The sequence below is a fragment of the Haemaphysalis longicornis genome, unplaced genomic scaffold (assembly GCF_048455015.1).
Source record: "Haemaphysalis longicornis isolate Haplotype H1 unplaced genomic scaffold, Haemaphysalis longicornis Haplotype H1 scaffold_1, whole genome shotgun sequence".
NCBI lineage: Eukaryota > Metazoa > Arthropoda > Arachnida > Ixodida > Ixodidae > Haemaphysalis > Haemaphysalis longicornis.
This window is the reverse complement of record NW_027526203.1, coordinates 163,143,150-163,170,586: the sequence shown is the minus strand read 5'-3', so window position 1 is coordinate 163,170,586 and position 27,437 is coordinate 163,143,150. Positions and strand designations below refer to the sequence as shown.

The 27,437-nt window shown below is 47.4% G+C and overlaps 1 non-coding gene across 1 annotated transcript; it reads right to left on the bottom strand.

Annotated features, from left to right (window-relative positions):
* Nucleotides 1-2,852: 2,852 nt before the first annotated feature.
* On the bottom strand, nucleotides 2,853-2,925 carry Trnat-ggu (transfer RNA threonine (anticodon GGU)). The gene has a single exon. It is a non-coding gene; the product is annotated as a tRNA-Thr (tRNA).
* Between the last annotated feature and the right edge of the window lie 24,512 nt (nucleotides 2,926-27,437).

Sequence of the window (27,437 nt, the reverse complement as noted above, 5' to 3'; positions counted from 1 at the left end):
GGTTTCTGCCTTTTTTAGGAGGCAAAAACCGCCGTCCTTTTCAGAGCTAGCCTGAATACCCGCAGTATAAGGCCGCCGATGTTCGGGTAGCGGCGGGACCCATACATTAGGATCCTCAATTCAGTCTCTCCCGGTTAATGGGGGCTTTCCAAACACTCCTACGGCTGTTTTTGTTTACCACGGCCGTTACTGTTCTGTGTCATGCTAACCGTTTGAAACGTGACAGCATTGTCAGTTAATCTTTCACGCGTTCGATCGTGTACGTCCGCACGTCTGTTACCTGAAACAGGGTGTGTATGAGACACGTAAGCCCCAAAACAAACTGAGGAAAATAGTCACAGTACATTCACGGCACGTGCCGTAGAAACTGAATCTGAAAGAAAACGGAACCCTCGATAATGCATCGAGATGGACATGCGGTGTAACCGTGATGCGATGGCGAGTCAGCGTCCCTTGCAACGATTTCATCAGTGATGATGGCAGCCTGCATGTTAGCGAACACGAATCGCACTCAGGAAGCAGTGTGGGGTATTCCTGCAGCAAGCCGATAGGATGGCTGTCAGGTTTCAGAAGGAGCATCTCACAAATGGGCAATTCTGCGGAATGTCAGAGACGTGCCGAATCGAAACATCAAAGATTTACACAGCTCTCCCGAGCCTATGCCGTCAGCGAAATCGAAGCGGCGACAGTAGGAGCTTCGTTCGAAATAGGCGCCATGCCGCGGTTGTGTTCCTCGGTACCGTAGCTAGAGAGAAAAGATACCATCTGCCGTTTGCGTGACGAAGTCAGGTGCGCGTGGTCGAAGCGCCCAGTCCCAGCTACCGTAAACATAGCTCCATCAGTAACGCCGTACACAAATGAACGGACTTTCCTCAAACGCAAAACAAGCTTGAATGCAAATGATGCTTAGCTATTGCAGTTTGAATCCTGTGGGATTGCTTTGTTAGGTTAGGCCATGTCTGAAGTGGCTACTGGCCGAAGGAGATATCAGAACGGGACTCTGGAGGAATTTAACGTCTACGTGTCGCCTCGGCACGAATAATTGGCGTCTCCAGCTTCTCGCGAATGTTCTATAGCTCTCAAACGAATGTAGTTGTCTTGAAAAAAAAAAGAAAACTGAAATTGGCCGCTACGACGACTCTATCATTGTGCCGAGTTTCATTTTTGTTGTTGTCGCAGTTAGTTAGTTCACAGTGAATTTGTGAACGTTACATAATCCCTGTCTGCTGTCAATGCAGGGCCGTCTACGGAGGGCCCGTTGTAACAAAAAATTGTGGTGACTGATCTTTTTTTGAAACTACAGTAGAATCTCGATAAACGGAAATCGCCTAAACGGAATTGCCGCTTAAACGGAACAGTTGCCTGGAATTTGGTTGGTTTTGTATTCAGATAACGTAAAAAAACTCTCGGTAATCGGAACTAAAATTTCCACATCACCGTGTAAACGGAACCAGAAATGGAACTTCTTGTGAAATCCACTGGCATGAGAATCAGCTTTTTACGGTTCCGGCTGTTTCGTTCTTGTTTTTTTTTTTTCTTTCTCCATGCTTTTTTAGCCTTTTTGGCCTCGCAAGCCTCGTCTCGTAAGTGGTTAGCCGTATCAGCACAATGAATGCAGCATCGCAGTTCTTGTTCCAGTCGTTTGGTCTCGATTCAAGACGCTGAGGTTATAGGGCTCAGCTCATTCTGCCTCGTTCGTGCCATCGTTGTGCTATTCGTTCTTCATTACCACGTTGCCGTCTTCTAAATTCGGTGGCTCGTAAGCACTCGCGAAGTTGAGGCCTCTAGCCTCCGTGAAGATGCAGTTGCAAGGACTCAAACAAAAATAATTGACGCATTTTGTAGTGCACAGCGACTCATTGTTGCCAAATCAACTTTGTGAATGCTGTGCCTACGCTTCTTGTAGTTTTCTTGCTTTCTGAAAACTATCAGCTACAGTCACTTTCTAGGGGTTAAAGTTCCATGAAATGCCCTTAGAAGTGTGTACGCACATAAATATTTGCACCTTAGAACATCTCTCTCAGTAAACGGAACTCCTGTTAAACGGAACTAATTTTTCCGGTGCCTTGAAGTTCCGTTTATCGAGAGTCTACTGCACTTCGAAACGAACTGCATAAGAATTATCCGCTGACATTCGGCCGCGTTTTGTCTATTCGCCGTAATTACGCAGTTCACAGTGAAGTTGTGAACATTGTGGAATTTCCGTCTGCTGCCAATACGTGGGTTTCTGCGGGTGGGAAGCGGGCAGCCCCGTGTTTGTCCACTAGAATAACAGCCCAGTCTCCAAACTGATCCACCTAATTAACTACGAAGTATGCACAGTCACTAAGTACAAACAAATGTGTTTTGTTTCGTGGATAGATACGTCGGTTGAGGTGAAACCACAGCTTTGCTTCTAGTCCTTCTTCGCCGACTGGAAGGGCTGATTAATTTTTATGACGTTCTGACTAAAGCCACTAAATAAGCTATAACGCTTCCGAGTACCGGCACTATTTTTTGTTATTCTTTAAATTCCTCCGGAAGCGGTCGTTCGTCAGACATCTGCAGGCGGCATTTGTTTACGCCGCGACAACCGATGTACGCTGGCGTTTTTGTGCCGCGACTCCCGCGTAATACTCCGGAATTGTGTCAAACGTAAATAAATGAAACGCATTGCGGTTGTATTGCACTTTTGGTCAACGGAAGGTTAGTCTATATATATATATATATATATATATATATATATATATATATATAGACAGAAAATAAGGTTTGGCAGTCAAGAAAACCTCGGAAAGCAAAGGGGAGGTTGTGGTGGGTCATAGAAAGAGATGAAGAATTTTTTGAGTCGAAAAGAAAGTGGTGAAAAAATGTCCGCCGGGTGGGATCCGAACCCACGACCTCCAGAATACCGGTCTGGTGCGATAACCACTACGCTACCGGCGGGGCTGTTTCCCCAGCACTTTCTCGGGTATTTATGTTAAGGTATTTTTGTTTCCTGCACTTGGGGGTGGTAGCCAGCGCCACTCGGACTACTCGGGGTGAAGGGGACCTTCTTTTTAACCCCCGGGCCGTGACTCGAGTGTCTACGACATGTCGAGAGTGGTCGACCAGCGTTGAACCCTCTTAAGCTCCCTTTGGCACCAAGACTGCCAGAACAGAGGCCCTCGCTAAGCATGTAGCGAATCAGAAAATGGGAAATGAGGGGCTCCGTGAAATAAGACAGAAAATAAGGTTTGGCAGTCAAGAAAACCTCGGAAAGCAAAGGGGAGGTTGTGGTGGGTCATAGAAAGAGATGAAGAATTTTTTTAGTCGAAAAGAAAGTGGTGAAAAAAATGCCCGCCGGGTGGGATCCGAACCCACGACCTCCAGAATACCGGTCTGGTGCGATAACCACTACGCTACCGGCGGGGCTGTTTCCCCAGCACTTTCTCGGGTATTTATGTTAAGGTATTTTTGTTTCCTGCACTTGGGGGTGGTAGCCAGCGCCACTCGGACTACTCGGGGTGAAGGGGACCTTCTTTTTAACCCCCGGGCCGTGACTCGAGTGTCTACGACATGTCGAGAGTGGTCGACCAGCGTTGAACCCTCTTAAGCTCCCTTTGGCACCAAGACTGCCAGAACAGAGGCCCTCGCTAAGCATGTAGCGAATCAGAAAATGGGAAATGAGGGGCTCCGTGAAATAAGACAGAAAATAAGGTTTGGCACTCAAGAAAACCTCGGAAAGCAAAGGGGAGGTTGTGGTGGGTCATAGAAAGAGATGAAGAATTTTTTTAGTCGAAAAGAAAGTGGTGAAAAAATGCCCGCCGGGTGGGATCCGAACCCACGACCTCCAGAATACCGGTCTGGTGCGATAACCACTACGCTACCGGCGGGGCTGTTTCCCCAGCACTTTCTCGGGTATTTATGTTAAGGTATTTTTGTTTCCTGCACTTGGGGGTGGTAGCCAGCGCCACTCGGACTACTCGGGGTGAAGGGGACCTTCTTTTTAACCCCCGGGCTGGTCGACCACTCTCGACATGTCGTAGACACTCGAGTCACGGCCCGGGGGTTAAAAAGAAGGTCCCCTTCACCCCGAGTGGGAAATGAGGGGCTCCGTGAAATAAGACAGAAAATAAGGGTTGCCAGTTAAGAAAACCTCTTCTCGACTGCCAACCCTTATTTTCTATATATATATATATATATATATGCCGTGTTTGAGCACGAGGTCGGTTCGATTCCCGGCCGCGGCGGCCGCTTTTCTGATGGAGGCGAAAAGCAAAAACGCCCGTGTGTACGAGATTTCGGCGCACGATAAAGATCCCCAGGTGGTCAAAATTAATCCGGAGCCCTCCACTACGGCGCGCCTCATCGCCTGCGTTGCGTCGGCGCGTTAAACCCTACAATCAATCAATCAATATATATGCCGTGTTCATCTGTTTCCACAGGCTTTTTCGGATCGTTTTTCTTTATCCCCATCACTAAAACAGGTAACACAGCAGGCAGATTAAGAAGTCACGTGGAACTCTTGATACCAGAGTTTAGAACCGTTGCTTGTAAGCTTCCCTGAAAGCTTTCCCCTGTGTTAACAAGCCCCTTAAACGAGCAATTATGGATGTCCAGAAGCGACGTCGAGCTCTGACTACACCAGTTTAAACGCTGTAAGCTGCTATCGAGGCATTTTTTGTCAACCTTTCATAAAACATGGAGCACAGCAGGCAAAGTGAAAAGCCACGTTCTACTCTCGATACCTCAATTTAAATATTTGTAAGCTGCCATGAAAACACTCTTTTTAAGGTGCCCCGGAAATTCCTAAAGAGCAGCCTAGGGCGAGAGTTCTCGTCGAGCTGTGGGCCCCGTAAGAGCATTAAAGCTGCTGTGGAAACATTGGGCTTTGTTGACTGGTCCCTTACACTTAACCTCTGGGTGCACTCTGGCTCCGACTATCATATCGAGACAACTCTGTAACTTGGCCTCAACGCAGTTCTCGTCCACATCGAGCACCTCGCTCTTAGCTGCTCTTCCCGCAAATCCGCCCTTCTCATATTCACCCCGCTCTACTCCAAACCACTACCGAGCCCTCCTATACAGCTTTACATCCGCTCTAACCCAGTCCCCCAAGTCTCGCAACTCCGCCTTCTGGGACTTACTCTTACCCACAACCGCTCCCCAGCGCCCACCCTCCAATACATTAAACGATACACCACGCAGACTACACACCTTATCCGCCATATCGCCAACAAACAGCACGGCCTCAATGGACAGGGTCGTCTACGGCTCGTGCACAGCTTTCTCATTAACCGTCTTATGTATCACCTCCCTTACCTTCGTCTCACACCCGCCCAACTCAACACACTTGATTCCCTTTTGCGGAAAACCCATCGACAGGCACTACTCCTTCCTCACTACACCTCCAATGACAGACTCCTAGCCCTAGGCGTCCACAATACCATCAGAGAGCACCTAGACGCTCACCACACGTCCCAACTCATGCGGCTAGCCTCGTCTGCAACAGGGCACTACATCTTACAAGCTATTAACACCACGCTCCCCACACTCCCTACCGCTCCCACCCCCATACCAGTTCACATCCGCGCACACATTAAAGTCCGCCCTCTCCCTGGACGCATGCACCTCGCATACCCTGCAGCTCGCCGGCATGCCCGAGCAGTCGCCCACTCCCACAAATACCCCCAGCGTCACACACCCTCTACACCGACGCCGCTCCGTACGCCAATCGCCCCGCTCACTCCGTTGCAGTCATAGGGCATCACTCTCCTCACATTACAGCCACTGCCACCATTCCAACCTCTAACACCACGACTACGGAGGAGGCGGCTATTGCCGTCGCGCTTTCCCAGCACCCCACCCCCCTCTACGTCCTCTCCGACTCAAGTCGGAGAGGACGTGAGGGGGATGGATCGAGTCAAGACTTGGTGACCACCCGGGCCCTGGCGGTCGCGGCGGCCCTCTGGACCGCCCCCCCTCACCTGATCCTTGAGTGCCAATAAAGTTGTTTCTCTCTCTCTTACACAATTAACTCTGAACACGGAATAAGAAGCTACGTCAAGATCTGGAAACCTCGATTTAAGCCGTTGTAATCTGTTTTACAAGCATTTTTTGCTAACACTGCACTAAAACATGAAACATAACGGGGCCAGTGAAACATATCGGGACTCTGGAAAAGTTTCTAAGCTGTTACGGAAGCATTTTTGCTAGGGAAGCAAACATGAAGTCAAGCTTTATGTTTGCGTTCTATGCTTTTGCTTTGGTAGTTGCATGTACACCCATGGGAGTTACTTTCCGTCTTACGGAAAAAACGCTTCATGAAGTAACGCACCTAGTTTATTTGGCAGAGCACCATATTGAAGTATGTCTGTGCTTGTACATTAAATGACTCATCTTTGTTTGTGGGGCATGCGAAATTCAGCGCCGCTGTGTTTTGTGGCGAATTTAGCTGTCACTTGCGTGTCAGTTTTCAGTTGGCAAAACAATGCGTATTGCAGACGTGCCATTTTTTTTTTTTTGGCGGGGGGGGATATGATGAATGAATCATGTCGCATCCACGGAGCGTACAAACTTCATTTTTCTTCTTTTATTATTATTTCGGTGATGTTAGCTGACCACCGCTGTTCATATAAATAATTTTCACCGGCTCACTTTTATAAAAACTTGCTTTACGTGCAGGACCCCCGAGTACTTGCAACACTGTAGTGTGCTGTAATGAACACCTTGATTGATGAACTGGGTTGTTGTTTTTTTAAATGTCGGCAGCTGCTTCAGTCTGAGTTTATACATTTCAGCGCAGCTCAAGCACCCTCCAGAACATTTATGCGCAGCTGAAGGAATTTCAGTGCATGTAATTGCAGTGGCAATATTTTGTTATTTTCATCAGAGCACATACAAAATCAAAGTGCATTCAGTAGCTCAAGCATATACAGACCTTAGTAAGTGACCTTAACATATAAGGCAAAACACATTGATTGCCTCTGCCTAGTGCTGCTTGAATTTTATGTGAGCTGCAAATTTGTATTGTGTTTATGTTACGGCCTACTCTTTATGAAGGCTATTGTAGTGTGTGGATATCTAATACGAGTTTCCACCCAAGGTAATATATCTCCAGCAAAACTGAAGCTTCTTGCGGCTTTGCATGACAAATTGACACGTGTGTGGCATGCTACGGATTTAATAGCTAAATTTAGGGTTTCGGTCACTTTATGAATTATATATGAGTCCCCTCCTTGCATTTGTTGTGTGTTCTTTCAGATTTTTGTGTGATCGGGGCTTTGAAGATTGCTCTTTTTAATTGGGGTGAATTTACAGTCTTCCAGCCAGTTTATGTCTGCTGCTCATAATATCTGTATGCAGTTACGTCAATGTTTCAAAGTTTGTGACGACCGCTGGCTAAATTAGATTTGCTTTTGGTGCTGACGCAGTGCCGCAAAATTATTCGAAAATGGCAGAAATAATGGCGAAGTCGTTCCTCTCCAACGTGTTTTCACGTTAAGAATGTGCACAGGTGTTGTTGAAAATGAGCGCCTCGTCTAGGAAACATTTTCACTCGTATTGTGAACACGGCCGACAAAAAGTGGGGGCGCGCCTGTACGAAGCTCCCGGAAAGTTTCTCGGAGCTGCTTCGGAGAAGTTTTTCGGAGCTATATCCATCCTGACATAACGACGCTGAAACCTGCCGCTCGCCAAAACACGCCATCAAATCGCGCTTTGCTTGGAACGACAATGCTGCGTCGCAATCGACAGTTCGCAGCCCAAGAAAATCAACGGAAAAAACGGAAATTCAGTGTATCTCGAAAAGTCTCACTGGAGGGCTACGTTGTGCTACCGGTCATTGCACTACGCAACAGTAATAAACTGAATCGTGTGGCCGGCGATAAAACCACTGATGGCTTGCAGATGATTCCTTCCCGAGTGTGGTGCAAATGATTCTAAAGACCGCGGGGGTACCGAACGCGGCTGCGACAGTTGGCAAGTTCCGCCTGTCTAGGTAGGCTACAATTGGGCAACACAGGCGCTCGGCACCAAAATGGCCGCTACAATACATCCGCGGGCATAGAGTTCCTTTTTAATATATACCAGAGGGAAAACTGCCGCTCAAGTACAGTGCCACTACGGGTGGCGCCATACGTTCCATTCCTACATGGCTTGTCTTGCAGCATGGCTTCTTCTCACTCCTGACGGCAGGGCAGCAACATGTGCAACTTTTTTTAAGTGCGAATGCACTTCTTAAGCGAGCCTGAAGCGTCCGCCGCCGTCCGCATTCCGCCGCCGTCCGCATAGCAACAGCTGCGGGTGCGCGCGCTCCTCGTCTTCCTTTGCAACGGGGGGAGATGGGCGCGCGCTGCCTGGCCGCTGACATGGCACATACCCACGTGGGGGATTGGCCAGGAATCTCCTCGTCTTCCTTGGCAACGGGGGGAGATGGGCGCGCGCTGCCTGGCCACTGACATGGCACATACCCACGTGGAGGATTGGCCAGGAATCGGGCGTGAGAAGGGCTAATGCACCCGCTTAAAGGAGTACTGACACGAAATTTCAAAGCTGAGATCCGCTCTAGCAATGAAGTACAACGACAACACAAATAGGTGTCTGTGCATGGCACATACCCACGTGGGGGATTGGCCAGGAATCGGGCGTGAGAAGGGCTAATGCACCCGCTTAGAGGAGTACTGACACGAAATTTCAAAGCTGAGATACGCTCTAGCAATCAAGTACAACGACAACACAAATAGGTGTCTGTGAATAAATGCATCTTTCTTTCTTTGTAGTTGTGTGTGTGTGTGTGATCTCTCTTTCGCGAACATTACCGAACCACGCAAATTCAACTCCTGCATTCGCACTTTCACATTCTTCCCCTCGGGTAAATGCGGGGAATTTTTTTTGCTTGCAGTGAAAACAGCTGACAAGCTTTGTGCTGTGGCAGAGTATTTTTATTTTCTTCGCGAAAATTAGCCACACAAGAGTTTATATTTTAACAGATTTACGTGAAATTCTAGGTGGTTCGACAACAAAAGAAAAACTTAAAATCCGTGAGAAGCCAGACCCATCTCAATGATTTGCGGCTTGAACTTGTACCTCATATCGGTCGATAATTGTGTGCGAAAAAAAACTACACTCAACGTTCACTGAAGTTGGGGGAGAGTGCTTGTACTTCAGGAGGCTCCATGACCTGATTCCATCTGGAATGTCAGAACGTTTGGTGTTGAGAACCTTCGGCAGCACAGGGAGTCCAGGAATTTTATGTCAAGTAGAATGGCAGATTGTCAGACAGGAATTTCTTTATCAGCAACCGGTCCTTTGGGGATGGTGGCGGATCTGTCCTGGGCCCTCAAAATGGGCTCAGCATTCTTAGTCAGAGTGTCTTAGTCAGAATCTGCCAACTCACGTTCAAATGTAACGTGGTGTAACTAATTTCGGCTGCGACGCATTGGTCGTAGTAGTAGTTTTCGTAGTAGTTTTGGTCGTTGTAGTAGTTTGTAGTAGTTTTCCGCCCTTAGCCGAGTTTTTCGAAGGAGTAACAACGGCTTCTGGTGGAGGAGGCACCATCGGTACCTGCTGCTTAGACACAACTCCAGACCGAAGACAGATCTTAACTGCAGGTATGTATTCGCTGACAGAGCAGAACGACCTCCTCAGCCCTTCACAACAACAATGAATCCCATAGATCAGTGGTTCTGAAATGGGGGTCCGCGGACCCCAGGGGGTCCGCGAGAACATTTGAGGGGTCCGCGAAGCCTCCCTCAAAACTTTTTCCCGCCACCATTCTTTTCTCGATTTTGCCGTATTTTTTGCAATCGAGAAAGGTGGCTTCGCCGCATTACTCGTGCGTTTAGTTGCTTCGCGTTGTACATATTTTAACATCTGCTTCTGCGTAACGTGCCAGGTATGAGAAGGGAGAAAAACAGACACAGGAAAGGCGGTATATGGGTGTTAGGAGGCTTTTAGATTCAACAGCAAATTGTTTAACATTATGACGCGCATAATCATTAACGGCAAGCAGAAAAGGCGGGCATGGGATAAGTGTGTGGGCGACGTACGCTCCAGTGTAAATTATTTGATGTTATGACACCGCTCGACATATGCTCCATCGTGGGGTCCACCACCACTGTCGCAAGGCCAAAAGGGGTCTTCGGGGTAGTCATAGCTGAGAATCACTGCCATAGATAGTACAGGGAAGCGGAATAATTCCGTATAAATTACTGAGCTATTCTGCTCTACAGAAACAGATGACCATGGAAGCTGCGAGAATAACACGATTCAGGAACTACGCACTATATACAGGGTGTCCCAGCTATCATGCACCAAGATTTAAAAAAAGAGTAATGGCGTAACTCGAAGAAAACCTAGTGCATAATGTTTGCAGTACTGTGGAGAAGCGTGCAGCATTTTTTTCGTTAATGAGACTTAACTAATTAATTGTAATTAATTATCTAACTCGAGAAGTACTGTCCTAATCACTGAAGTGTCAATGAGGCACTTGTAGGTACCCACGAGGGGCATCTAACTGCGGTATTTTCAGCGACGAACTAATTGCGTACTCATTTATTATGACTGATAAAGAAAACCCGCGAAATATGAAAAATACCACGTGACGGCGCCTCCGCGCGCATTAGCGCGCACCGTAAAGCAATGCCCTCAAACAGGCTGCCGCTCAGTTAGCCAGAATGAAATAAACAAAATAAAGAAAGAATAAATCGCGACCGAGTTTGTGCCTTATCTGCACAGGCGCCTTGCGAATCTTGCTGCTGTTGCTGCTTCCATGCATGCCATTATCAAGGTGATGCGCTGTCTCTTCAGGCGGGTGACGGGCGAAGCAGTTGCTTTCAATCATCTTATTTGGGGACGCTACTTTACAATGCGCGCGGAAGCGCCGTCACGTGGTATTTTTCATATTTCCCGGGTTTTCTTTATCAGTCAGAATAAATGAGTACGCAATTAGTTCGTCGCTGAAAGTACCGTAGTTAGATGCCCCTCGTGGGTACCTACAAGTGCCTCATTGACACTTCAGTTATTAGGAGAGGACTTCTCGAGTTAGATAATTAATTACAATTAATTAGTTAAGTATCATTAACGAAAAAATTACTATCCGCTTCTCCACAGTACTGCAAGCATTACGCACTAGGTTTTGTTCTTGTAACACCATTGCTCTTTTTTTAAATCTTGGTGCATGATAGCTGGGACACCCGTATACCGATTACAAATATTAGACAACACGCAACATTTTTTGCAACTAATTCCCTTATTGATAGGTATCCAAATGCCCTTAAAAGTTACCCGGCACGGCAAATGACGGCTTTCACGACTAGAGTACTTCAAAAGTGCCGAGATGCTCATTTCCATAAGTTCCGTTTCTTGTTCCTTCTTCGTCCTACACGTACTGCATCTTGACGTTCTCGTGATCGGTAGATGATTGTGCACTTCTCAATGGCGTCACCTTAAAACTTTTTGTGTCAGATTGAGACGTGGTTTGCCCCTAGATTCATTTTTTACCTTGAGTGGCATGTGCGCGGCTGTGTCGCATTCATTTTCTTCATTTTTTTTATTGCGTCAGCAGTGGATAAGGCGCATGGGCAAAAGTTTTCGCCCTATATTCACGGACACAGCGCCTCAAAAGGACATAGAACAAAGCAGCTCGTGTGGACGGGGGTGACGTCGGTGATGTTGGGTGCGGTGTCGCTCGTACGGACCCCTGGCGGCTCGGCCGATGTGGCGAGGTCGAGGTGGCGGCGGCTCGTGCGCGGTTTGCGTTTCTCGGCCTGTTTGGCGCGGCTCGCGGATTTTTCTTGTAAACGGAGTTGCAGACGGCGTGCGACAAACACCCAGTTGCGGGCTTGTGAAGCGAGAACAGTCCCTGCAGGCCATCGACTCGAAAAAAAAAAGGTATTGTAACACAAAAAAGTCATTTTTAGGCACCAAAAAGCCCATATGGGCCCATATAGTCAAAGTAGACGCTAAAAAGCCCATATAATCAAAATAGGCACTAAATTGCCTTAAAAATCTACCCTGCCCTTTGTCCACGCTTTTTATTTTATATAGGCTTGATACGGACTCAAGGGAAAATAGACATTTTGCCTAAAGCTCCGGTCTCTACGTATAAGTCCCCCCTCCCCCCTTCCCCCCTACCCTGTTTTTTTTCTTTCCTTTTTTTTGCTGCCGATAACGTACTTAGTATTCTATCTGCCGGTTGCAAGTCGCCTACTTCAAAGGAAATAGCTGAGTGTCCGTTTTTTTTTTTTTTTTTTAGCGTTATTTCTTTCTGTTCGTCAGTGATGAAAGCCTGGCTCAATGAACGATGGCCGGAGTGAAAGCCTTCAAAGAGGGGCACATGCAATGCTTAACAAATCGTACAGGCGTTGGTGGACAAAGCAGAAGCCACGACTTCAAAGACAAATGAGAGAGAGAGAGAGGGTCTAAACCCTTGCTGCTAAAAGCAATGGGTAGGGGGTTTCAGTCCAAGACGCCTTGAGCCCTCTCTTCTTGTACAGCCCTCAGCACCGGTGCGCGCGGTGATCCTCGATGTCGGAGATGGTCATTGCTGTCTCCCAAAGCTCGTAAGAAGGATGGAAGGGATTATGCCAGTGCAGTGGGTGTGGTCGCAGCCCTCTACCTAATAAAAGAAGGTCCCGTACGGTCAGAGCCACATTTAGGGGCTCAGATTTCTGTGCCTTTGAAGTTGCGTGCGCGCGTGCGTGCGTGTGATAGTTTAGTCCTACCCTCCCGCCCTTGTAGGAGAGCAGCACCATTTAATCTCATAGCTTTCCGCATGCTTAGTCCTACTCAGCCCTCCTTCTTCGAGGGCAGCACCAGTTTGTCTCATAGGTTTCTGTATGCACGAAGCTCACCGTTTTTTTTTCAATACCGTAGTTAGTTTTTGCGGTGTCGCTTTCAAGTCGCATACTTCGAAGTAGGTAGTTTAAACGTTGTTTCTTACTTGCCTTTCTGCGGCGCCAGAGGCGTTCTTCCCCTGTTCGATAAGCTTGCTCCTCCGTACCAGTCCGTCGGGGATAAAAGGGATGAAACTCGGTCCGCACGCCTAGTGATGTCAGCGGTTTAGGTGAAGGTGGGGCTGTGTAGAAATTCGAAAAGTGGCGGTATTTTTTGGGAAAGGTTCGTGGTAAAAAACTGTGGTCTATTTCTGTGTTCCTGCACACGTTCCAATATAATTGCCTAAAAAAAAAATGTATTCCACGCACAGTAGGGAAAAAGGGAAATCCGCACTTGCGTCTCATACGTCCAAGAGTGAAGCGCTACGCTTTTAGCCGCTCACTACACGATGCTTCTATATCGCATTCGGATAAATGCTGCCAATTGCGGCCACTTTTGAATCACGGGAAGGCGGAGAAATTCGCAACTGTCAATGATTTCGAACGTTTGGAGTTTCACACGTCGAAGATACACTTTGTGTATGAGACCCGCCGTATAGTGGAGGGCTCCAGATTAATTTTGACCACATGGGGATCTTTGACGCGCGCCAAAAGCTCGACAGCAGAAGTTTTGGAGCTCCAAATGTTTGACAATTTGCTGCAGTTTCGAAAAGCGAGAGCTCGGCCCCAGCATTCGGGCTGCGCAACTTAGCGCGCTCCCAGCAACGTGGCGCGCTCGGGACCTTGGTTTCAGCAGTTGCCGAACGATGGTCCATGTATGCTTTGCGTACAATGTAAATATATGCGTTCTCACACCTGCGCCTTACTGTCAAAAGTAGGCTCATGTCATGGAGAACGGAGGCTCTAATGACTGTGCGTTTGATATTGAGGCGTTACAGAATCAGTTGTCGCATTGCCGCCGACATTGACAGCCTATCAGCGAGTGGCTTCTTCAGCATACACACCATTTCTATACATGTACCGCTAGAGCAGGCGGTATGGTAGAAGCGCCAGCACAATTATTATAAAATATGTTCGCTCGCAAAATAGTGTAAATCAACATCGAGAAAACATCGCGGGAGGAAGGCTGTCGCGCGTATATGCGAACCAATTTCACTTCCGAATTACGCGGTCATTTCTATCGCAGTGTTTTCTGCTCAATTCTTTCTCCTTTCCTGCCTCCCCGTTCCCCAGTTCAGTTAACTTTCCTTCTTTTCCTGTGGAGGCTCACCTTCGTCGTCTTTCAGAGCGAAGAAGCTGAAGTCTTCTGCTCGATGCGGGTTCGTACACATGCAGTTCTTTACCATTTGTGGGACTTGTCGTCATATACCTGTTTCTTTCGGGTGGTCGGTGGACCTGCAGCAGTAGCTCCTGACAGTGGTGTTAGCGTGTTTTTTTTTTTTCTCTTGTATACGCATCTCTCTATTGCCTGGAGGTGAGGAAAGGAGTTGCGGAATTGTGTCAGCTTTTCTTACCGTATTACTTCGGATTTTTTGGGGGGAGGCGCCCTTCTGGTGGACCTGAAGCTGGGTTTGTGGCGTCTTGCTGATCTTTGGATGTCGGTTGTCGTTGAGGGTTTCCATTGTGCACACCTGGTGCCGTTGTGGCGGCAGTCGCTGGCAGCGGCAGCCAACTGCATCCGGCCGGTCTTCCTTGCACCCCGTCTGGCCTCATCTCTCGATCAGCGGCCCTCGACTTCTCCTGGCACCCGGCTGTTGCCTCAATTTTCTTGTCCGGCCTCGATACGCGTATTTCGGACAACCCTTTGCCACGCGCCATTTATTTCACCGCCTACTGCTGTCGTGGCTACGTTTACCATCCCTTGTTTCGGAGCATTGTGGTGCAGATGCTACTTCAGGCCGCTTGATTTGGGTCATAACCCTTGCGTTGTGTTTATTCGTGCTGAGAGTTCCACTTTCTGTTGCCACTGTCTGCGGCCTACATTTTGTACGTCTAATATATTGATGTGGAAACAAAGGTGGGTTTTACGTTTTACGTATGTGTGCAAAGTAATTTGTGCTAGCTGCGTTTAGAAAGTACACTCTTTAGAAGTGCAGGGTCATACGCACCTCTGCCATACGTTACATACCGCTCGCATGAGATGATGTGCAGGTCTCCAAAATTCGTATTTACTTGAACAAATGTCGCATTCTTCCTTCATTTTTTTTTTTTTTTTTTGCTTGCGTGTTCTCCTCTCTTGTCCGTACATTCCTGGGCCATTTTATTTTTCGCTCAACACGTATAAGAAACACCAGTACTATGAGGCATGTCATTTGCCAGCAGATTAATTGGTATATCCTGAACTTTTTAACTTGCGCCGAAATACCGTGCGATGACTTGACTAATGGTCCGTGTCCTCACAAACTGACGTCGCTACCGGATGCCACATGCCATCAATGACGTCAGCACCGGTCGTAGCGTCGATGTCGTTATCCGCGTGTATTATGACGCCGCAGGTAACGCTGGGTCAACAGAGGCTGCTGTAACCACGGTGATGCTTCAAGGTAATTATAAAGCAATCAAGAAAACAGAGCGAGGCCGAAAAGAGAAAAACAGTGAACTACGGATTGTTGTAGTAGACACTGAAAAACGAATAGAACAATGCATTGCCACACATAGGAAGCAGTACAAGTAAAGGCGAGTACACCAGGCCAGTGACTTAGAAATCGGCGTCCACAGGCAGCTAAACACTCTGAATAGGTTGTGCTAGCTGACCAGTTTAGCTGTATTTTCGTGTATTATATTGGAGATGAGCATTAAACGTTCGTGAAATTAAAATTAAGGCGTATTAATAAGGCCTTTGATAAGAAAATTGAAACGCACAAGTTGAACGTGCTGCTGAACGAGTTCGTGCATAGTTACAAGATAAAAATTTAGGCGCAATGAGACAAGGACGAAAGGGCAACGTACAATACAACAGGACGCCTTTCTCTTCTCTCAGATTGAAATCAAAATGGAGTCCCGTTACGAAACGGTTTCCCTGTTGTCGAAACAGTCCGAGTAATGTGGCTTCTTGCAACGGAGCTTATAACTTGAAAGGAATGACGAGAAGGGAAATGCGAAATTTGAGCTTTTTAGTCCATGATGAGATGAAGCAAAAAAGTATGTTTCAACAAAGCGAGTCGCAAGCGAGAGTCAAGCCGTAGGCACTCACCAGGCTGCAATACATTATTGAACCTTAAGGCGCGATCAAAGCGCCTGCCATTATACATATGACGCACCATCGTTCGATTTCGTGGCTAATCATGTTAAAACTGGTTCTAGACCACTTGGCCATCCGGACTACGAAGACGCCGACACTTGACACAATCCAAGGAGCCATTGGTGGCGCAGCAACATTCGATGTAGTCTGCGGGTGGGGAGCCTAAAAAGGAAGAGCCGATGCGAAGTTCCGTAACACGCAGGTGTCTGGTTTCCGAGGGGCACCGCGAAAAAACCGCGCTCCTGTACGCTTGGAGCTGTTTGTCGGCCACACCAACGTCGTCACCTCGCGTGTCTTGGCGAAGTAGCACTGGGCATGCTTTGGCTCGCATGGTACCGCGCGCTTCCTTGGAAAGCGCCGGAAATCGGACTGTGTTCACAAGTTGCTTGCTTTGCGCTACGTAGCCTTTGGCGAACACAGACAGTTTGCGCAATGCACCGCTTCACATCAGTAAAATAATTCTATAGTTATGTTAGCCGTAATTCTGCAGTTTCCGAATAAATGAACCAGCCAACTCGTGGGCAACGTAAGCACGTTCCGCCGACCGAGCCAACGGTGATGGTTCTTCCTGGACAGTATCTCCCCATGCTTCCACTGGGTCATTCATTTCACCTTGGGGGTAATAATGAAGCCACCAACACAGATGCACCATTTATTTGCTTCCTACGCGGTGGTGATCGAATCGCTTTTTTTGCGTTATCCCCGCCTCTAAAAGTGTCACTTCTGTGATGCTCAAGTCAGCAGATCTATATTTACCACGAGAGTTTATTGCTTGGAGAGAACGGTAATTGTTCTCAAAGCGTTCGGCCTTTTCTGAATACTTGTACCCCAGATACGTGTTGTTTTGGAACGTATAGGAGCCATTCGGGCTTGCATTTCTGGTGTTGACTGTAATTTATCAAGAACAGGCTACAAATGACGACGGATGGGTGGGTCTGCCGTGGTTTATAACCCGTTTCTGAAGTTGCATCTGGCTGGCGGGTGATCATTTGCTCCCATAGGTCTTGAGCACCGCCATCCTATAAATGAGTATTTGTCTGTCATTCAAACTTAGCTTCTGATTGGGGACAAGAAAAAAAAAACGTGAAAAAGGCTACTCGCCTATCCTGCTTGGGGGGAACAGTTTCAGTGGCAGTGTTTGATTATAATATGAAATAAAACGAAAATGCCAGATCTTCCCAATAAAGTTCGTGAATTCAGAACTTCTTAAATGTGTTTTCAAGACGGCAAGAAGCAAATGTTTAACTTCTTATACGTATTGAAATAATATCGAATTTGCGTATGTACGCGTTCGAAGCTATTCGGGCGTGTCCTTTACAATTTTGTTTTATAGATGGCATGAGTTCTTATACTCCACTAGCATTTATACATTGTTATCCTTTCCTCAGCTCTTTTAACTTGCGCATATTTAACATTACCATTGGCCCGTACTCGCGCCAGTGACCAGCCCCTGGTGCGCCTCTAACTTCAGCCATCTGTTTCTGCCGTTTCCTTACGGCGTGCATGCAGTCACGTCTGAATGCATTCTTTAAAAGTCCTGCCACATCAAACAAAGGGAAATGACCAGCCGACTTAAAATGTCGTCTTTCTTGGTGGCCATTGTGGAACCATTGATTGAAAGATGAGCTCTGCGTGAGCGCTTGAAGACGAGAAAGAACGGTTTCGATTTCGCCTCACACAGTCATCCGCATACGCTTCTGTCTCGGGCAAAAAGCTCAAGCTGGGCTACGCCTTCGATTTTCTTCTCCTCTGAAATGCTTGACAGCGTGGGTTTGGCCGTATTGAACTGGTCGCCATTTCGTTCGTTGAAATATCCCGCTGCGGTCGGCTTCATCGGCTAGGCGTATATTTTTGTTCCTAGGGAAAGCGCTTTATGCCAGGGTTTCCTAGCGGCTTCATCGCCGCGCACGGAAGAAAAGCAAGCCTAACCTAGCGACTGCTAAAGGAACCATCGCGCATTGCGAAATACTGATGGATAGTGTTCGTCGTGCCTGCAAACTGTTAGGCCGCCATAGCGCCCTGGAAGCTATTTGTCCTTGCGGTTTTTGTGTTGCTTGGTCGAAGTAAGCACGTTATTTTGTTCTTTTGGGGGGATTTCAGCGATATGTGAATATAAAGCAGTACAAACTTTACTTAACAGTTTTGTTTATTGCAGGTTGTGGTTTCCTGGAGAGTTTTACGTACTGGGAGTCCACTCTATTTGAATACCTGCACATACACTGAGCAAGATTTGTGCCGGTGAAAACGACGTCTTGCTCCCCCCCCCCCCCCCTTCCTAACTCTCCCGCGGGCCTCCATGAGCACAGTGGCCAGTGTAGAAGGTCAGGAGGGGGAGGGGGGTGTGACCAGAATTCAGCACTACCGAGGCTGCAGTGGGTACTGTCCCCCTCCTTTTGACCACACTTCGAGCTATCCTTCCCCCTTCCCACAATATACTGCCCTCACCCCTCTACCGATGGGGTCGCTCTAGATCCGTCCGTGCTCGCTGGCTTGAGTAGTCCTGGTAGCGACACCGTTTACCGCGAGCCCCGATGCAGACGTTGTTACCAACCGCGACGATAGGATTAAGGTGAAAAAAAAAGAAATATAACCTGCTGTCGGTGCCTTAGTCAAGCACCGGCATGCGGTCGCCGTCTGCCTAGCAGGCGGGGAGCGCCAGTACTTTGCTAGGTGGAGCGTATAATTCCTGGGTAGCATGGAAAAAAACTGTGGTGCCTTACATGGGTGCAGTCCCTTCGTGCACTCCAATACACCACCTACCTCTAGCTAAAAAGCTAGAGGTAGGTGGTGTATTGGAGTGGGTTCTACTTTGTTGAATCCTCTTTTCTATATTTTACATTCGGTATTTTCGAAACTCCGACCCGAAAGCAGCCACGGTTTTAATCAAACCGGCCCAGTGTAGTCTTTACAAACCGTGACGACTTTCCCCGCTTTTTGATTATGCAGTCAAAGTTTGTTTTAAAAACTTTGCTTGATTCCTCTTTCATAGCAATCGGTAAAACACGAAAGTGAAATGTGCAGCGAAATCTGCAGCTGAGCTTTATTTGCGGGTCGGCGGCTGTCTTGTGGGTGTACTTGGAGAGCTACGTCCCGCTGGCGGGTCGCTTCGGCAAAGATCTACTGGAGTCGTTTCCGTGAAGGATATGACGTCAGTGAAATCTTGATGTATTCCGGCATAAAACACGTTCGTGTTAAAATATAACACCCGAAAACGAGCAACCCTAAGTATAACGTACTCGTTAGTACTAAAGGTTGCGTCCCTGCAAGAAGACCCTGTGAGTGAGATTGGGGGAAGCTTCGCTACATATAGTGGTGCACCCTTTACAGGCGGCTTGCTTCGTTGTACTGGCGTCATTTCCGTGGCGGATATGACGTGAGTTAAATATTGGTGTACCCGGGAATAAAAAACTTTCATATTAAAAAGGCATAGGGCAAAATTACGACCCCAAAACACGAATATCTGACGAAGCACATGTAGGGAACAGCCCAGATGTCTCCTCCAACAAAGTAAGCTAGCGGCCTCCAAATTACTCTTGCACTTTACAGAAACCTGAACATCAATCAAGGCGCCTTCCGTGGTGAAAGTTAATCTGTAGTGGCGCGCCTCATCCCTTGTGCAGCGTCGGCGCGTTAAACCCCCATAATCAATTACTCAGATCAGACTGGAGGTGATCTTCTTGAAGGCATATGCAAGGAAGAAGCAGTGTTGGACACGTTGCTGAAGAAAGGTGGCCAAACACGTTACTCGTTACCATCAAATACAAAGAATGCTTTACGCCATAAAGGTTACCTACAAATCAAAGCAACGTGTTACCGTTAATTACCGTTGCCAAAAGAAAAGTAACAAACATCACTTTGGCGCTACACCTTTTGCTTACGAATATACTTACGCCGAAGCTGTAACTATTAAAGGAGCCATGAAGAGAAAACACAAGTTTGGTTCATTCAAAAGATTGTCTCGTTAGAATCATACTGACACCACTTTTAACGTAAAATTCGCTCAAATAAGCTACATAATTAGGAAAAACGGGAATGGTCATGCGACCCACCAGCTCATTTCCCGCAACAGAACCTATGTCGTCACATGAGCTAAGCTCTGCGATTGGCGGAGGCTGGCAGAAGCAGACGCAAATTAGGTAGAACTTACAAACTAGACGAACGAGCGATTTGCGCTTAAATTTAGGGCACATTCTTTACAAAGCAATAAGAATGATGGGACAAACAGTGGAAGTTACGAAAGCACATGTAAACATAGAAGTACTGATGCGTTCTGCTGTTCGTACTGCGCACAGCATGCTGTTTAGCTGCACAGCACTACGGGGCTTGGGGTTGTCTCAGACGACACTGGACGATTGACGCAAGCAACGGTGTCTTACGTGACCCCATTTGTCGAGCGAGCACTGTTTCAGGGAACGAATATTTTCTCCCAGAACAAAAACAAGCCAGGTTTAAATGCGGGCAAAAACAAACCAAACGCTTGCCACGGTATGGTGACGCTATCTAGGTTACGGAACGTAAAGAAACGCGGGAACAAACCAACACCGCTGCACAGGGTGGAGACAACCTTTGAACGGTCCCGTGCCGCCGCAATTGGGCCAACGGGCTCAACGCGTTATTCTTTTCGTTTCCCACGAGACCTAGCAACGCGAAACAGACAATATGATTCAAACTTCTTCAGTAAACCGCGTTGCGGCGATAATTTTAGCGCGGTTTTGACACAATGACTTGCTTCGGCGGCGAGCGAGCAACCGAAACTGGCGGCGCCAGCGTATACGTGTCTGTACCCTGTACGGCGGATGCGTGATTGAAGGTACTCTAGGCTGCAGAGCGGTCGGTTCCAGTGATGTCACTTGGGACCACGAAAACGCACGATTGAGCGGAAAAATAAAAATTTTAACCTAAATTGTGTAATTTCTCAGTGAATAAAGCACCGTTTGTATCCGGACAAGTGCTGGGGGCACTATAAAACACGAAATCTTTCGAATAAAACCAACTTGCATGTTCTCTTCATGGCTCCTTTAAGGACATGCACAAACTGTGTCTGTGTCATTAAAAGAAGAAAAGAAAACAATACGTGGCTACAGAGGAAAATGGCCGCGTATCTGGTCCTTTCGTTGCAAATGTCGACGAAAGACGATAGTCGACTGGCGCCCCTGCCAAGTAAGCGCCCCCTTCTCTTTCCCGCTCATCCCTCATGCTGTACCTCTCCCGTCGCGCTCCTCCCAATGTAAACACTCTAGAGGTTTGCTGAAGTCAATTTAAATTTACCGCGTTTCACTGCTCCAAGTCGGGTGCCCCGATGCCAGCGCTGCCTTACGGCGGAGACGCGCATGAATCGAGGCACCCTACTACAACGTTTATAGAACCAACTTGCCCTACTCCACGAGCGTTCCAAGCGGAACGCGAAACCGATCTAGTGGAACCTTTCCTTGCTGTTGCTGTTTGATTTATTAAATGCCACCGGGAGCTATAGTAGCGCGGGCAACAGCAGGCGTCTGTTTTCTGCAGTCGATGTAGTATTTCACTTGCTATCGCAAAGACAAATCATCCATGATTTTTTTTATAAAGGGACACTGCTAATATCACTTATGTATTGATTTTTTTTTTGGCCTTATCTTTGGTTAACGTTTTATTTTTGTTCAACAATGTTGACAAGTATGAACATTGACACCAGACTTAGACGTTTAGATTTGTCTGTGGGTAGCTTCTGTTTCACTTGCGCAGCTTCTATTTCACTTCGTCCGGGTGGCTGAATCGAGTCGCAGACAGACAGACAGACAGACAGACAGACAGACAGACAGACAGACAGACAGACAGACAGACAGACAGACAGACAGCCAGACGGACGGACGGACGGACGGACGGACGGACGGACGGACGGACAGACAGACAGACAGACAGACAGACAGACAGACAGACAGACAGACAGACAGAGTTTCTGTCAAATTTGTTTTTGTTTGCATTGCATAGACTGGATCAAATGAACACACTTTCAATCGTTTTTTCGGTGGTTAAAGTACTATTTAATTTATAAAGCTTGAAATAATAAAAATATACCGTGTGACATTTGCGGCGGCCGCAACAACTAACAGACGTGACGCGTATTCGAGATGCGATGTGATTGGACGATGTCCATGAGTGGAGTTATTCAAACCAGTTTCCGTTTCGGTTCAGTGCAATAACATGCTTGGCATCCGACGTTATGTTTGGTTGGACATTCTCGATATTTCAGAAATCGGCCTGGGGCGCTTCGTACACATTATTGGCTTTAGAATAGGTAGGATAAGCCCTCCAGCACCGCTTAGAGTCGTAACGTTCACTTGCCGAGGCGTACACAGTGGCTGAACGCTCTCCGCGTCATCGGAGACGCTCAACTGCGAGGCGCTTTGCCCCCACTTTTGGAGCTTGCCTGACTCGTCGCTGTATCGTAAAAAAAGACATGCTCGCACCAGGCTGACAATCGGATGATCATGACTAGCGATAGGTCCCTTAGGCAGGAAAAGCGATTGCAATGTGTGGTCGTGCTGCTGACAGCTGTGCTAGTTCACCCTGCGCAAAAAGTTATTCTCGTACCTTGGTTTTACGGTTTATAATAATAGTTTCAGGTGATTTTAATTCGTTATTAACTATATTAACTTCCCTGACTCTTCTGCCGCCTTTGATTGGCCCTAGATTTTCTACTAGCGTACCAGTCGCACAGACATATGCAGCTTATAGCATCAGTGAAGCGAAATCAGCGAAGCGTCGCATGTGCCCTTGTGTGGATCCAGCTACTTTGACTTCATGGACTTTACTAAGCTTGATACAGTCTACAAATTAACAAATTAAAGCCACACCCTACCGAGCACAAACCTTGTCGTGGCTTAGTTTTAACTGAACGAACGAATTGCGACGACCCGCCAGCGGCTGGACGGATAAACGCTAGGCCGGCTAATTCTGTCGGAGGGTCAGCGAGCCGTGCAGTAGCGCAGTCAAGTCAAGCCATCTTGTTTTGACGTCATACGAAACGTCATAGAAAATCGGCAGGGAAGATGCAGAGAGGAGAACAGCACTTTGGAATTAATTTTTTTTTCTACTGAATAAAGTCGCGTAAACGCATTCAGAGTGGTCGAAACAAGGCCCAGGGACTCCAGACTTCAATTTGCGCAAGTAATATCACAATGTTTAGAAATGTGAAGGCGCTTCACGACAGCTTCGCTTGCTTGGGAATCAACAGAAACGAATTCTCGAATACACATGAGGAATTTGTAAATAAAAAAAAATAACCTTATTTGTAAAGGAAAAGTAACGTTTTAACTTTTTTTGAAGTGCGTGTTTTGCATTTTTAGCTTCTTTCATCACTGTTCCTTCCGATCAGTCTTCCCGTCTTCTCGGCCGTAGATGCGAATAGCTCTTACGCGCAATCAGACGAGGAGCCTATAAACTACCCCAGAAGTATTCTTCTTCATACGCGTGGGACGATATGTGGATGGGGGTTGGGGGAGGGGGGGGGGGGAGGGGCATTTGTTCCGGTCTAATTTGTTCCGCTGCAGTTGTTTTCACGGTGTGGTTTTTAATATTCTCAATTGCGTAAATTCGGTTCATTCGTACTTTTTGCTTCTCCTTGACGGAAAATATCTGCTGCATTTGCCGCTTCTTGCTGCATATTTGCATGTTTATATCACTAACAGTCACAAATAAAGCCGATCCCCTGCATGCACGCGTAAAAGCGAAACCGCGCGAAACATTGCTGGGGTCCGCAAGCTCTTGGCCAGTGAAGAAAACTGTCGCAGTGAACTGGCTGCCCTTGCTGGCATCGAAAACTTCGTTTTGATCTGTGATGGAAAAACAAGGCAGTCATCCATTCGTAATTTTTTTTTCTAATTGTGAGTAACACTTCAGTATTCTGTGTGAATTTCTCATTACAACACAAGTTGGTATGTAACCCCGAGTCATAGTTATGAGAAGTTCTGATAATCCAAACAACATCCCGGGGTTCCTTCGAGTTTGCATTATCCCGGGTCTACTTTATATAATCACGTGACGAAATTGGCCTTTTCTGGAGCCCAACTATCGTGGAAAACACGTGCGCGCAGTTATACAGGGGTGCAATGACGGCCAAGCGGTAAAGTTCCCTTAGTTGTTTCGCTGGCACGTGCGCATTGCCGTTCTAACAGCGACAGCAACGCTAACGCGGTTGCGTGGGAAATGCCTGCGACACGAATCCGCGATCGAAATGGCTGTGCCTTAAAGGAGCCATGAAGAGAAAATACAACTTCGTTTAATTTGAAAGAACTAGGATTCACTATCTCACTCAGCCCAATTACAGCCACAAAAGATGTTTTTTTAACGAAAAAAAAGCAAGAAGTATATCAAAAATTTCAAATTTTGCGCCACAGTGACGTGTTATGAGCACGAATGACGTCATACGGGACGACAATAAAACATAATTTTCAGTGCGTTAACTGCACGTTAGCATTCAAGTGATGCGGTCAAATGGAACTAGAGGCCCCATTACAGACGTCCAGTCATGTGTCGTCGTGACAGGTCAGCTAGGCGGCCGCCAATCGCACAAACAAGGCTCCGTGACGTCATAGAAAAGTTGCGAGAAATTGGCTAGGGGGCCGCGACTGCTTCACACGTTTTCTTTAATATCTCCGTTATTTGTTCGAAGATTGCGATGATATTGGTATCATTGTTATCGGGACTGAGCAGTCTTTCTAATAAACCCAACTTGTATTTTGTCTTCATGGCTCCTTTAATACACCGTCGGGAGGCTCTCGGCGGCTCCCTTGCGGGGCGGGCGGCAGCAGACTCCGGACGACACGAGCGTGACAGGGCAGGGTGCGACTAACGAGAATAGTGAGCGTGGCCGCGGCACTCATCTCGAGTCGGCCGTGCGGGCTAATGGCCTGTCGTGGAGCCGTTCGCCGCGCGGGGGGTGCGTGCCGGACGCACTGGGCGCGCGAGCTGCCAAACCAAGGCGTCTGCAAACTCATCTGTCTTCTAGCTTCCGCACACAGCGGCGATTAGGACTGGCCGCCGGACTCCCCCGTGGAAGGGCAACCGGAACGCATGGCTTCACGTAATAAAGGGAATCGCGCCATAATGTCTTACCGTGGCGGGCCCGTTGGCGCCAATTACTCCGAACCTCCGGCTGCCTTGATCTTTTACGGCCGGAGAATAAGAGACGGGTCATTTTCTTCCCCTTTGCTCCGGCTGTGTCGCGCTTTTGGGTAAGAAAAAAGAGAGCTCTCGAGGCTCGCTCAGCGGCCGGCCCTGAGACATTGTCTTCTGACTTTTTGGTATTGCTACGGGCCTCTGTCTGCGGAGTTGTTTCGCCTTGCTGAAATCTGTACGCCTTCTGTCCCAACCCTGCGCCTTTCCTCCTAGGGGGGGTCTCTTTCCCTAGCGGTCCATTTTTCTTCCTTTGGGTAATTGAAGTCTGCCAACTGTCTGCGTTTCTCATTTTCATGGAACACAAACAGCTTTTGCCTGCTTTACAGCTGGTCTAGCGAGGGCGAACTGTGCGCCTTGATAACGATATTTCATTTTATATAGAAATATACTCCTTCGCTGAATCCCCCGGTGTGAATGCGTTTTGTTCGTATTTCGTTCAGCCGGTATACCCGCTTTTTTCCTCTGCTTTCTTGTAACCCTCTCTATATTCGAACATGTCATAGCAAAATTTTATGACAGAATGACGTCAATTTCGCGTTGAGGCTACGGGCAGCGTTCCCAAAACGGCCTTCGTTTAGTTCTTGTAGCATAATGGAAACATTCTAATTTAAAAATATATGAAAAGTTCCCCTCATTCGCTCTTTTTCTGTTTTTTTTATTATTCTAGGAGCAATGTTCTGTTCCAAATCGTACAAGAAGGCAAATATGTTGTTTACCCACAGTGAGTGTATATTTACTCTGATCACCTAACATCCCGGCGTACTAAATTCTGCGCAGAATGGTGGTGAAAGCTTTGCCATTTTTACTTGCAGGATGTGGTTGCCAAGAAAACTTTTCAGTGCATACAATGCAGTGATCGTATTTGTAAAATTGGCATTCACAGATTGTTTTCGTGTATTGCAGTGCAGTCTCGTCATAGTAAATGAGCCACGCAGGCAAGCCTTGAAGGACTCTGCTCAAGTGCGTCGTACGCCACCAGAATGATTGCACAATTGGAAAATTCCTCGTAAGAGTTCCCTTAAGATTTACTTTGATTTTTTACCCGTAGCCTTTCTTCGAAAAAAAATTGGAAAAATTTCGTCGATCTGTATCTACCCCTCGCTTTGACGCGAAAAGGAAAATAAATTGTCGGAAGGAAAAACGAAGCAGCTCGTAGAGGAAATCAAAATCTCGTCCGATGTACGGAGGAAGCGGACGCTACCGTCTGGGCCACTCCGATAGACGTGTCTTAGTAGTTGGTAACAAAAGAAGATTTTTGATGCAAAACTTAAAACAAGGGAACGAGCCGAAGCAATGCGTTGACGGCGGTGAAGTCTGTGCATAATTAAGGAGGGGGAGGAAAACTTCCTTAACCAGCAAAATCAAGCTGATTAGTGGGCAGGATCCCTAGCCAAGGATTTCCTCGGTACAACCCGCGGTCGCAGCCCTTTCACCGAACCAAAGCTTCCTCCTCAGGTCAGAGCTGGCAGTTCACTTTCCTCTTTCTTCCAATTAAGATTTCGGATTGGGTCGTGTCTGAGGTTTGAGTGGCTTTCTCAGAACATATGGTAGAGTATAAGTGGGATGTCGCAGCGCCCGCCGTCTGCGGGGTCGTATATTCGGGGTGGATGGCGTGCACGCAAGAAAAGGAACAGAAGGTGAGCCTGTATGTACGAAGCTTCCGCAAACGAGGTCGCTGTGACTGTAGGGTTGGAGGTCCAAAAAGGAAGACGATAGTTTCCGCGGCGTTGACCTCTCATAAAGAAAAATACTGGCAAAATTATTTTCCGGTAATTGTATTTAAACGAGAAACACTGTTCAGCTTGGGACAGCTACTTGAAAAGTTACTTCAAGGTCTCGAAATTTCTGGGAGTTACTTTAAACTTCGACTCACAGGAAAGGACCCGCGTCGCACGCAGCGCAGTTTGGTCACCCGTGGTCGCCCAGCCTTGCCTTACACAAGCTAGCTATTTAGTTACGCAGTCGCTGATGTTGAGTGCGCGGTGCAGAAAATATATATATCTCTCTCTCGCTCTCTTTCTCTCTCTGATATATCTGGCTGCTTACCGGGGGTAATGCCTAACAAAGAAACGCTGATGCTCCGAATCGGAGCATGTTTTTACCCAGTGGAAGTATACAAAATATGCAAAGTGATGGTCGGGATGAGAAAAGAGGGCATATTGAAAGCAAGTTACGCTGCATGAAGCAACAAGGACAAGGTAGGGACGCAGGGGATGGAGCCAGATACATGTAGCGTACAA